Source organism: Lissotriton helveticus, chromosome 3_1, assembly GCF_964261635.1.
Source record: "Lissotriton helveticus chromosome 3_1, aLisHel1.1, whole genome shotgun sequence".
NCBI lineage: Eukaryota > Metazoa > Chordata > Amphibia > Caudata > Salamandridae > Lissotriton > Lissotriton helveticus.
Genome location: NC_136061.1, coordinates 298,168,449 through 298,181,505, shown reverse-complemented (window position 1 = coordinate 298,181,505; position 13,057 = coordinate 298,168,449). Strand labels below are relative to the sequence as shown.

At 43.5% G+C, this 13,057-nt stretch overlaps 1 long non-coding RNA gene across 2 annotated transcripts in view; it reads right to left on the bottom strand.

Moving 5' to 3' along the window:
- Positions 1-13,057, bottom strand: part of LOC144824515 (uncharacterized) — a 66,990-nt gene that overhangs the window by 9,601 nt on the left and 44,332 nt on the right. The window contains exon 2 of one of the 2 annotated variants that reach the window (XR_013608993.1): positions 9,247-9,297. The exons of the other annotated variant lie outside the window; for it this stretch is intronic. This is a non-coding gene — a long non-coding RNA (uncharacterized LOC144824515). The remainder of the gene's footprint in view (positions 1-9,246; positions 9,298-13,057) is intronic. 2 annotated transcript variants of the gene reach the window in all.

Sequence of the window (13,057 nt, the reverse complement as noted above, 5' to 3'; positions counted from 1 at the left end):
AGACACGCATATTTTTTATGGCCGTCTCAATTTCCTCTACTGAAGGATAATTCATTAGGCCAACCGCATCCGGACCCATGCTACTAACATCACAAAGGGTATCTTCAAGGGCGGAAGTGTCAGACATGCAGTTCCCTGCATACAGGTCCCGTATATAACTGGCCCATACTTCTTCCCCGATAGGGATAGGGGAGGGGCTTAATCTAGATCCACACCCCTTACCTATTATTGCCCAAAAATCTCTAATCCTGCCATGTACCACAGATTCCCGCAGATCAATCCAGGTAATATCTTCCTTAGCCTTTTTTATTTTTAGCTTAAGTCTATTTCTCTTTCTTTTTAACCTGGAAATCTCTCTTCCACGTTCAATGCCTCTTTCTAGATATTGTTCCCGGACAAGGTTATTAATTTCCTTGTTTAAAATACACAATGCCCTGGGAACTTCAACCCCTCTTTTCGCTCGTGAAGATTTTTTAGCACAAGAAATGACCTTACGCAAAAATTCTTCAAAATATACTATTTCGTTACCATGCCACTCATTAAGAACTAAAATGGTATTGAGTAACAATTCCTTCACCCCTTTGATGGCAAAGGAATTCCAATAGCACCTTCCCGTAAAAACATGGAAGGCAGCATCACTGCCATTAAGGGACCAGGGTGCAGTGGGCAGGCTTTTTAAGGAAATAGTTACGAGTAATGGAGTATGGTCACTCAGAGGGGTAGGTATTGTCTTGAGATCGAGAATAGATGGAAACAGGCCATAGTCCACGATGACATAATCCAAGATGGAAGACCCAAAGGGAGACTTATGGGTGAATTTTGCCGGGACGTCCGACGGGAATCTCCCATTTATTATAAGCCCATCAACGGCCATTAACTCTTCTAACAGAATCTTCCCTCTTTTATTTGTTACTGACTTTTCCGGGAAGAGAGCCTGAGGGACAAAGTGAGCCTCTTCTTTACACTTATTCCTGAAAAGCTCCAGACTAACATTGGAAATCTTACAATTCAAATCACCCATGATCATAACCGCTGGAGGAGCGGGAACATTTTTAATTAGATCTACATAGCGAAATACCCGCTTCATTACCACATTAAAACATTCTTCTGGAGGAATATAAACATTTAAAATCACAATAGGGGCCTTAATACCAGCATTAAACAGATTTTCAATAGTTACGGCATGGAAAAGTTTGCTGGAGTCAATATAATGGGAGAATCCCCATTGCACTTTATTGGATAGTAAACAGGCGATCCCCCCCCTGGCGTGACCTTTCTTGGAAGGGGCAGCGGGCACTTCCAGGACATAAAAATCTTTAGACACATTCAACATATTGACACACCAGGTTTCCTGCAAACAAATCGCATTCGCTCCCAGTGAAAAAAGAAAATCAAATTTCTCTGGGCTGCTATGAATCCCTGAAGCATTCCAAGAAATAATATTCAGCGAGCTGTTAAAGATGCTGAAACAGTCTGGGGTTGTCTTTAGTTTTTGTAGTCAAGGCTCCATGCAACCAATTCCACCGGTCCTTATCCTCTAAACAAGAGGAAGTCTGTATTGGCGGCTGCGGTTTCGCTTGTGAGACCAGACGTTTTCCCTTGGAGACCCGAATCTTCAGATCCCCAAGGGAAAGGGATACCCCCTTAGTTTTATCTCCTCCAAAAGGCTCTCCAAATGCATACTTAATGTTGCCCAAGTTAAAGATCGGGAGAATATCAATACCCGTCCGTTGGAAAATCTCTGCTTGCTGCAGTATAAGGTTTACAATGATTGGTGAGTAGAATTTAACCCTTATACTCAAAACCTTAACTTCACCAAACAGGGTGACCAACTCAATATCTCTAGTTTGGATATGGCGGAGACTTTCGCTCTCACTACAGCGCTTTAATAGCCAGGCTCTATTTAAGGGAAGGTCCACATCAAATAAAGGTAAAAAGTCCAGGACTAGAGTGTCCACTGGACCTTTAGATGTAAATTGGGGGACCTCCATGGTAGGGCCATCAACAGTGTCTATAGCCGAGGAAAAGGGGGGGGCCAATGGATTAAGAGATCCGGGTGGGAAATTACATGGGTCTCCATTCACAAGCGATAGAGACTTATTTGACAAGGGACCCCCCATTCGCAACAGCACCTCCTGAGATGATAGGGGCCCCAGTTCACATTCTCCATTTGAGGGTACAGGAGAGAAGGAGTTAGATTCAGCATCCGCCATTACGGATGGTGAGCGGAATGCTGAGTCAACTACTTCATTCTCCCCTACAATCGAACAATTTTGGAATTTTATACGGCGCTGCCTTTTCTTCTTATGTTTACGGATAGGTTTCTTTTTATTCCCTTTATTGTTACCATGTTTGCCGGTTTTTTTCTTTACAACAGGATTAGATTCATACACATCTTTTCTATTCTCAGATGTAAAGATGGGAAAAAGGTCTAAAACCCCATTCCGTCCAACACTAGAAACATTTTCCTCCTCAATCTCTAGAACCGAATTCTTAATGCAGTTAGACGCTGCCGTTAAGGGGATCGCTACAGTATGTAAATGGGGAGATGTCGACATATCCTTCGTCTTAGCAATTTGGGTATCATCATTTATTTCGCCCACTTGTAAGCAATGCTCCATCGTGGGACAAGGGGCACCTTTTAAATCAGTAGATTTTTGTAGCAGAGCCTTCAGGATTTGGGTAACTGAGTCCAAAATGCAATCTGAGCTGCCAACAAATTTCCCCAATAAGACTAATATCGAGGATAACAATTGTTCCAAAGCGATCATGGACTCAGAGATAGGTTTTTCACATGCCTCGTGAGGATGACATATACCAGATAAGTTAAACCCCAAAGACCCAGAAGCGTCTAACAAATTAGATGTGCCCTGATCATTTAAAGAGGGGGTACTACTATGCATCATAAGCTTAGAAGGGGTCACATCGGCCATAGATCTACAAGGGGCCTTAGTCTCCACTTTAACAATGTTTGCACAATGGCCGCGGGGTTCAAGGCCGGTGGATGATGACAACAAACCGCCACCCGACCCCTCAATCTGTGAAGCATAGGACAGCAATGGAAGCATCGGATGAACTCCTTCAGGTCCCACTAGTTCAACCGTGCCTTCTCCCTTCCCTTCAAGATTAGCAAGAGGCGAGGACACCGCCAATACCAAATGTGGTGCAGGAGAACGCACCAAGTTGGATGGGGGAGACATGAGAGCAGAGGTATGGATCTCCTGTCCCTTGGCACCGGTAGCTTTATTCATTGACACGTTAGTATTCTTAAGATTCGGCAGAACCCAGAGATCCAATAGTTGGGATTGACCCTTCAGTGGAGGGTTGTTCACAGATTTGTTTCTTATGCGAACAGGCTCTTTTTGTGAGGCCAAAAAGCCTCCAACTTCTCTCCCTGAACGCAATGTTTTAGCCATTTTTTTAAAAGGTACCACACAAAAAATAATACAAAGGAACCAGCCTCCAGAAGAAGTAATATAAAATATTTAAAAATATTTTTTAAGAACCTAAATAAAAATTTACAGTCCAGAGGATCCAATGATGACCGCAAAACAGAACTGTTCTGGAGGATATCACAACAATATCTGAAAATAAATAATCCTGAGATCGTGCGAGACACTCAATGCGACTCGAGTACAAACAATCCAGTTATCTCAGTCAAAGTAAGTAACCGGGCCCAGCCCAGCCTACCTCGGCCACTGAGGGCCACAGAGGGCCCGCCCTTTGCCCGGGCTTCGCTCCGCGCTTTGCTCCGCGCGCGTCCCGCTAGCGCGTCAGTAGAGGATGTTAAATAGCGGGAGGGGCGGGAAGAGGACCAGCTGCGGCGAGTTGAGCCGCGCTGCGCCTGCTGGTCCTCGCAGTCCCGACAGGTAATGCAACAAGTGGCAGGTCCCCCAGCAGTGATTCTGGTCCTTGCAAAGGTGTGTTCACCACGAGCGGCGCCCGCGAAGCGGGGGCCGCGAGGCGTGGATTGAAAGAGCGACCAGGTAACAACAGCAAAGAATCAGACTGCACACACTCCAGCGGCGTTTCCTCCTGCAGCTAGGTCAAGGGCAATGATTCACCACACAGAGTTTCCCCAAGCCGCGATATTTCAAGTTCAGGCGGGAGGGGCGGGAAGAGGACCAGCTGCGGCGAGTTGAGCCGCGCTGCGCCTGCTGGTCCTCGCAGTCCCGACAGGTAATGCAACAAGTGGCAGGTCCCCCAGCAGTGATTCTGGTCCTTGCAAAGGTGTGTTCACCACGAGCGGCGCCCGCGAAGCGGGGGCCGCGAGGCGTGGGTTGAAAGAGCGACCAGGTAACAACAGCAAAGAATCAGACTGCACACACTCCAGCGGCGTTTCCTCCTGCAGCTAGGTCAAGGGCAATGATTCACCACAGTAGGTAAATTACATGGGCTTGTTAATGCCTCAAAGGCTGATTCTGCTGTACTAACAGTAATCTGTCTGCCGTCAGCTTGGTCTCTTTCTTTTGCTACAGCTGTTTGAACCGCATGAACAATGTTTTCCTTAATGCTGAATGTTTTTTCAGCTTACGTGTACAAATGTGATTTGTACGCTATTGGTACCTTTTCTCCCTCATTAGAGGTCAGGTATGTGAATCCGCATCTTCCTGGGATGACCCGGATCACAAGGTTGCGTGTGTTATCGCGTGTTTGCAATTTTGTTTTAGCTAACATGTCTGTTTGCAATGATCTCAAAATTTCTGTGTGTTTTTGAGTCCAATTGATTGTTTTAAAATCTGGTTTTATTAGTTCATAGAGAGGTTTAACCCTCTCTGCATAATTTAGAATGTAAGTTCTTCCGAAATTCAGGAAACTTAGAATTGATTGTAAGTTTTTCAGCGTTCTTGGTGCTTGGATTACAGCACATTTCTCTAAGAAATTGTCTGCCATGCTTTTGCCTTCACTTGATAATTCATATCCTAAAAACAGGACAGTTAAATGGGCAATTTGTGACTTTTTAAAGTTGAATTTGTAACCCTCTGCTGCGAACCCAAGTATTATGGTGTTCATTCTTTTCAAGTGAGTATCCAAGTCATCATCTGTTAGATAGATGTCATCGACATAAGATAATTCCTCATCATCATACATTTGTAGTAACTCTATTATTCTCGCTGAGAATAGTCCTGGGCTGTTCTTGAACCCCTGGGGGAGTCGACAGAATTTTCCTGCGAGCCCATTATTGAGAAAGCGGTCAAATACCTGCTTTCAGGTGCTATATTTTGACAAAAGAATCCATTAGAGATGTCTAATGTTGTTTTGTACTTTTTGCGCACGATGTTATTCATTAGTGCTGCACTATGTGAGTTTTGTACTGCAAAGGTTTTGCAACATGAGTTAAGGTGTCTGTAGTCCAAAACTAGACGATATGAATCGTCTGGCTTGGGGACAGGAAACATAGGGTTATTCATTTGCGAGGTGCATGTTTCAATCACCCCCTGGTATTCAAGTTGATCTAAGATCTCCCTGACCTGTTTTTTAGCTTCTTGCTTAATTGGGTACTGCCTCTGTGCAGTTGGTTGATTTTTTAACTGGATTTTGTGAGGAGGAGAGTCCTCATCCCATCCAACATGGTTTTTATATAATGCAGGAGTTTGGGCTACTGCCCACTTTCTTGCAAGTGTATATTTTTTATGAATTGGAATGTGATTTGAGAAGGCAGGCATAATCATTTCTTCGCCATGAGGGCACTCCCTGACAAACTCCGGTGGCCAGTCTTTTTCAGCTAAAAGGATGTCATAGCCTTTGGAGAGGTTATCCCAAAATAGACCCCTTATTTTCCTAGTCTTATCTCCCTCTATACGTAATGTTATTTCGTATATTTTATGAGGTTTGCTAACTCTGGTGTCTGCAGTTTCCACCTGAATGTATTCATTCGTGTCCACTGTCTCCAGATGATTCATCAGGATCTTGCGAGCTATGCTCACTTCTGCTGCGCTGTCTAGCATTGTCTGAGCCCACTCTCCGTTTTTCAGCTGTGTCCTCAGGATCCTCGGCATGTTTGACTATTTTAATGCTGGCTACCTTCTTTTTTGGAAATTGTAGTTTTTTACTTTGATGAGCAGGTTCTTTGTCTTTGGACTTGACGTGCTCTTCCCTGTGTTCTGACCGTCCTCTTCTTTCTGCGAGGAGGTCTGAAAAGATCGAGAGGGACGTGTATCAATATCTTGATATCTATCAGGTTTCTTCAAATGATCCCTATTTCTAAGGTTGTATATTTTCTCAGAGGGCTCCCTCTGGGGAGACCTGTGTCCTTGGTCCAGAGATCTTTCTCTCCGCCGAGGAGACTTTCCTCTGGACTGGAATCTTTTTTTCTTTGGGAGTGGATTGTTTATTTACATCCCAGCTCTTTTTTGGAGTGTTTAAATTATTTTTAATAAATATTTTTTCAGGATTTTCAGTTAGTTGGGGTTTTACTGGTTTCCCACCCAAACTATCTCTTCCTAACTCTTCATAGGATTTTTCTATGATTCTGGCAAGTTCAAATGGTTGTTCTGCTATATCTGTTTCTTTCAATTTCTGGCGGATCGCCACAGATGCTGCTTCTCCTTTTATGTTAGATAATAATAAAGCTGAGACCTGCTTGAAGTCTTTCAGTAATTTCATACCCAGAGTTAAAGCAGGTTCTGGACCGTATTCATTTTGAATCTGTCTTAGCACATCGGGTATTACCGCCATGGACGGAACACCATGTGTTTTTGTGTAAATGGAAGCAAAGACTGTGCCCCAAGTGTCACAGTCCTCCACATGTGGTGCGATGCCCATTGGAAGACAGATAGTCAGAATTCTGTGTTTCTCAGTAGGGGTAGTATCCGGAAATACTGCCTCTATTTGAGTGATTTTTTGTGCCCACCAGAATGGAATTTGTTCCCGTTTTGCGGGTACTTTACCCAGACATGACTGTATGTTCTGTGGTGTAATTTTGTTTGTATTCCCCTGATGAGGGGTCAGCTGTGGAATGTTAATAGCTGGTTGGACTGTTGAAGTCTGCATTACATATTGGACTAATTGTCTATGTATTTTAATCAGTTGTTTTAACTGTACCAAAAGTTCTGGTATTGACATTTTTTCAATGTCTGGATGTGGTGTGTAGCTGGCTAGAACCGGCCACGTTGCTCCTGGTCTACCTAGTGGACCGAGCCTGGTGATGTGATTATTATGTTTTAGGGCGCCTTTAAACCAGAGCAGGTGCTCTTGGTATTTTAATGGTATTTCCACCTCCTCGAAAGGAGTGTACTCTTCCGGTGGTTCCTCTATTTTGTAATAGTGGAACTCATGTGTGACAGCGTTTGCTGCTGGAAAGTTTATCCATGAATAGAATACCTCTGTCTGCCGATATTCATGTGCCTCAATTACGAATATGACTGTACCACCTCTCGATGTCAGTCCATTTTCTATTAGTTTAATAGTTATAGTTTTTCTTATGCTGACCGGGATGAGTATTGCATCCGGGTCTTGCTGTAGGAGACTTGTGTCTTCCGCTAGGAGTTGAGCTGCTATTCTAGCTGTCTCCCTATCTCCTTCATTGTCTGACATTTTACTGACAGCAAGGTTTTTGTTGCAGATTAGGTTTTCATGGAAACAAAGATTAGGTGCACAATATTTTGGAACACTGTATCCTTCAACGTTGAATAAACCAAAAACTATACATAGAAATCTCTTCCTACTAAGTTCCGGCGGATTTTAACCTTTGACCCACTCCAGACGTCTTTGGAGTATTTACGGGAGAAAGGGTCTGTGTGAAAAAGCACGACTGAGTTACTCTAACGTCTTGCGTTAGATTTATCGCCTTACCAAACGTTGGGCGCCATGTAGTGTAGTTCCTATAGTCCCAATAGGCTCTGCACATTGGAATATTATATTCAGTAGTGTAGACGTAGGACTGTGGTTATCTAGGTCTTTACTGACTATATTAGACTTACGTTTTTTGCCAGCTAGCTCAGAGTTCACTAGAAACTTTCTCGAATAAGCGAGGAGGAGTTTAACCTCCCTGGATAGACAAGAAGGGATTTAGTTTCTGACAACCATAAAACATGACAACTTTGCTCTCCCTGAATAAGAGTATATCTCTAGAGTCGTGTGAAAACAAAAGACAGCTATTTCACTCAGTCAATAAGTGCGCACTTAGTTTCACCAGTTTGCAGAGAAAAAGAGAGACGGGCGTTTTCAATAAAAGGTGTTATTTATTGAGCAGTCTCTTTCCTCATACAAGAGAAATGAATTGCTACAATTGTAATACTTATAGTTAAGTAAAGTGCATACAGTAAAAGCAGGATTATGAAATAATACTGTAAAAGCATTGATATGGTTTCTTAGCCATATGATACTTTAAAATGGATAAAATAGATACATACATATATACATTGACTAATCGTACTCAACTGGTGCTTCTAACTTCGCCTACCCCGGTGTACCTGACCTAAGCCTAATACATGGGAGGGAGTAAGTAAGTAGCAGTTTAAGTTAAGTTTGGTTTGCCAAGAATCTGACTCAAGAATTCTCTGTAAGGGTTTAGTCAGTTCAGTACCTGGGTATTAGAAGGCAGGAGGGCTGGTATCTCTCTCTCAGGACTCGGTATCCCAGTCACCCGCAAGGGTAAGCTGGAAACGCCGGAGGCTGGATTTCTCGGCAAGAGAACAGACAGCGTCTTTCTCAGCGCGTCAAAAGGGAGGGGCAGCGTCCGTGGGCTCTCGCATCAGCTGGGCTCTTCGGAAGTAGTAGCTGCTCTGCTCCAGGATTACCACTGTGTGTTTGCTTAAGGCAGCGTCGGTATATTTATACCTGAAAGGTGCCGGGGTTGACGTAAGGATGGACATAAGACGTCAATAAAGATGTCACTAAGGACTGGTCGTTCTTCCAGTGCTTTACAGGAGTTCACGGACGAAATCAAAACAATAGCAGCGGGGATTTCCCAGGTTGCTGGAGGCTTGGATTTGTTTAAGAACTTGGTGTACTTTCTAGGGGGCTGGAGGATTAGGCTTGCTTAATGTGACAGCATGCGCTATGACCGAATTATGAAAAAGGGTTTCTGTGCCGTTGCAGGGATATTATTGATTTATAACCGGACAAGGGCAAAGAATAGGATATTGATTCAGGTACCTAGATAAAACCACACTACAGTGTGCCTGATGAGATATGGTTACAAGGGTTCATAAGTTTAACATTAAGGTTACTTGGTCAAAAAGATAATGGTGAGAGCAAGGCATTGATGAAGAGGTGGGCAGGAGTAAAAGGAAGAAGACTAACCTGTCCAAGTGAAGAAACCTCCACTGTTCACCAGACGCTGTCACGCTTCCTCTGCAAACAGAAAGCAATCAATACCAGATTTCATTTACAAAACCACCATGGAGGCAGCCATGTTGAGCCTGAACTCTACCTACAGTATTCTTATTTCGAAAACAGTCTAAAAAAATTACCATACTGACTGAAAATCCAAATAGGAGCTTACAACCAAATGCTAGGAACAGTGCAACTGATCTAATTATTGGGAGAGCTGAAACTAAATCCCAACTCAAGGCTATGCCCCAGATCTGCATGTCATTTGTAGTGCAAATTCTCAATGAGTTACAACCCCTCCCCCAATGCTCTTTTGCAGACAGCTGTTAGTTAAGTGTGAAGTAGTCTGTGTAAAATAATATGATCCAGGCCGACATATGCAAACATATATTTTAACACTGTATGTATATTCTTGTATTTTCATTGTCCTAAATCAATCAGAGTGGAAATTGTGCCAGTAGTGGCTGGGTGTCGTTCTGCTTGGGCAACAGAATTCCCCCAATACCAGTTGACAAGTACAAACAGAGCCATGAGGCCAGGCTTAGTAAGAGCAAAGCAAGGCAAGTTTGCCCCATGGCACTGTTCACCGCCATGCGAAATGGGACACAGACCACATAACTTAATGGACTAATGATTATAAGGAACAGGGCACAACGCTGTGTTCCAGACCATGGACAATGGATTAATAATGCCAGGTAACCAGTAGCTATTTCCTTTTTCAGGTTGTAAGTTGCTTAGTCTTACTGGCTGAGAAAAACTTGGAAAACCTAGGGGTTCACTATATATTAGCACATGTATTCACTATGTATATATATATATATATATATATATATATATATATATATATATATATATATATATATATATATATATATATATATATATATATATATATATATATATTACCTACTGGCGGTAGCCAGTAGGTATATATAGTTAGGATTGTTTTCCATAGGGAAATTGCAACATTCTATTGGGAATAACTTTGGCGCCGGTTAAGGAATCTTCCTGAAATTTTTCTTAACTTTGCCTCGCGGTGCTCCGCTCCTTCCCTGAAAGTTTGGGGGGATTCGTCGAGTGAGGGCCGAGATAAAAGGGGGGTCCCAAAACGTGTTTTCCCCATGTTAATTTCCATAGGGCGTTTGGACTCACTTTTAGCCCGAACGGCCGAATGGTTTTCCACCAAACTTGGCAAAATTGTAGGGACTGGTAGCCCGATGTGCCTTTGCTATGTCTCAAGATATGTGCTCCAGTGGTTTTTACGAAAATTAACTTTGAAAAAATATATATTGGGCTACATTGGGCTATATATATTGTTTGAGCCCAAATGTAGCCCAATGTAGCCCAATGTAGCCCAAAGATGGCCACCAGAGACAAAAAAAAACAAATGTAGCCCAAATATCAGCCAGATGTAGCCCAACTACAGCCCAATGACAGAATGTCCCGAGTGTTCTAAAGAACAACTAGAACGCTAACAGTCTTACTTATGACAAAAGTATGGCACACCTGAAGTCATCTTGATTGGAATAAAGTGGTAACACTTAATACATTTAATTTGAAAAGGAACAAAATGAGGGGTTTCATTTTGCCATAGAAATTTTATATTTCCTTTTTGCATTAATTTTATGGCCAATATTACCCTCTCAGGCCTGCTAGTCTACCGACCCCCTAAATCTAAGATCTCTTCCCTGCCACACCTTCTAGACTATATTCTTCAGGCCAGCTCGCGTTATGCTAATTTCACCCTACTTGGAGACTTTAATCTCCATGCGGAGGACACTTCGGATTTGACAAGCTCCAACTTTCTCTCTACACTTTTGGACGGTGGTCTAAAACAATGGATCCGTTACCCCACTCATAAGGCGGGACATACTCTCGACCTGATTTGTTCTAATTTGTCTGACTTAATCATGGGTCATCCTTACCCAGTGATTTGGTCCGACCACTTCCTTATTCCGTTTTCTCTCTGTTTATCCCATCAAAAACGACCTTGTGTTCAGGCCAAAACCTTTAGGCGCAACTGGAGTGATGTTTCTCCGGCCAGTCATCGAGCCCACCTGGGTACCACAGTCCCGAGGGAGGCCATTGATCTAGACTCTAGGTTGAACAATTTTAATAGTTGGATGTCCTCGGCTATTGATTCAATTGCTCCTATTAGGCCAATAAAAACATTTCGCTCTGCCCCCTCTGCACCGTGGTTCTCTGAAGAACTACGTAAATGTAAATCGTCCTGCAAACTCTTGGAACGACGCTGGAGACTCTCATACTCTCCTGATAGCAAAATAGAATACAAACTAGCACTTAAAAGGTACAGGAAAAAGATCATAGATCATAAAAGAACACACCATGAGGATAAAATTAATAAAGCTCATGGTTCTGCAAGGGAGATTTTTCAGACGGTGAGATCATTTACCGATCCTCTGGTCCTCAAACGCCAGTCCCCTGTCTCTCAATCCCTTTGCAATCGTTTATCCGACTACTTTGAGGATAAAATTGTCACCATCTATGACTCTTTCCCCAGTAAAAATCCTCCTGACCCTTTCCACAAGTCCACACCGATTACCACCTCTGACTTAGTACCTTCAAAGATCCTTACTAACTTTGAAGAAATTTCCCTCGATCTCTCTCTGGCAGTATTATCCAAATGCAGATCAGGTTCGCCTACCGACCCATGGCCGGTGAAACAATATAAAGCCTTGGCTCCCCTACTTAATCCTATCCTGAACGGCATTTGGAATGACTCTCTCCAGACTGGCATCTTCCCAGACTCGTGGAAGCATGCACGACTAGTTCCAATCATGAAAAAGGCTAATGCTGATCCCAACGAGCCGGCGAACTATAGACCTATATCTCTGTTACCGGCTCCAGCTAAGGTATTGGAAAAACTAGTACAAAAACAACTGGCAAATTTCCTGGAATCCAATGGGGCCTTCCATGATTCACAACATGGATTCAGACACGGCTACAGCACGGAATCAGCTCTGATAGAGATGGCCGATGCTGTTCGCTGGAAACTGGATGGAGGCTCGAAGGCGGTGTTGGTGCTGCTTGACTTGTCGGCAGCATTCGACACCGTCTCTCACTCTGTCCTGCTGGATCGGCTCCATTCCAAAGGTATTCAAGGCCAGGCCTTGAGGTGGCTATCTTCCTTTCTGACTAACAGGACCCAGGCGGTCTTCACTCCCCCGTACACGTCCAACAGCCGGCCGCTTAAGTGGGGAGTCCCTCAGGGCTCCTCCTTAAGCCCCCTTCTTTTTAATGTTTATTTTTCCCCGCTTGCTGAGATGATCGCCCAGTCCGGAATTAAAGCCACCTCATACGCGGACGATATTCAACTTATGTTCGCCTATGATAAACTCTCCCATTCCACCTTTGATCCCTTAAAAGACTGCCTGCGTAAAATATCACTCTGGATGGACAACAACTGCCTCCGACTTAACGACGGGAAAACCGAGGTCCTTTTTTTCCATCAGCCTTCCCCCCTGGACCCCAACCTTTGGTGGCCACTTGATTTAAGCTCCTCCCCTTCACCTAAGGAATCTGTAAAAAACCTGGGTGTCAGATGGGACTCCAACCTCTCTTTTCAAAACCAAGTACAGACAGTATCAGCAGCTTGCTTCTCCAAAATTAGGATGGTAAAAAAAATCATCAACTTCCTCCCTAATAACACCAGGAGAGCTATAGTCCAAGCGTTGATTACCTCTCACTTGGACTATGCCAACGGTCTGTACATCGGTTTGGCTGCAGGGCTATGCCATCGACTTCAGACAGTTCAAAACGC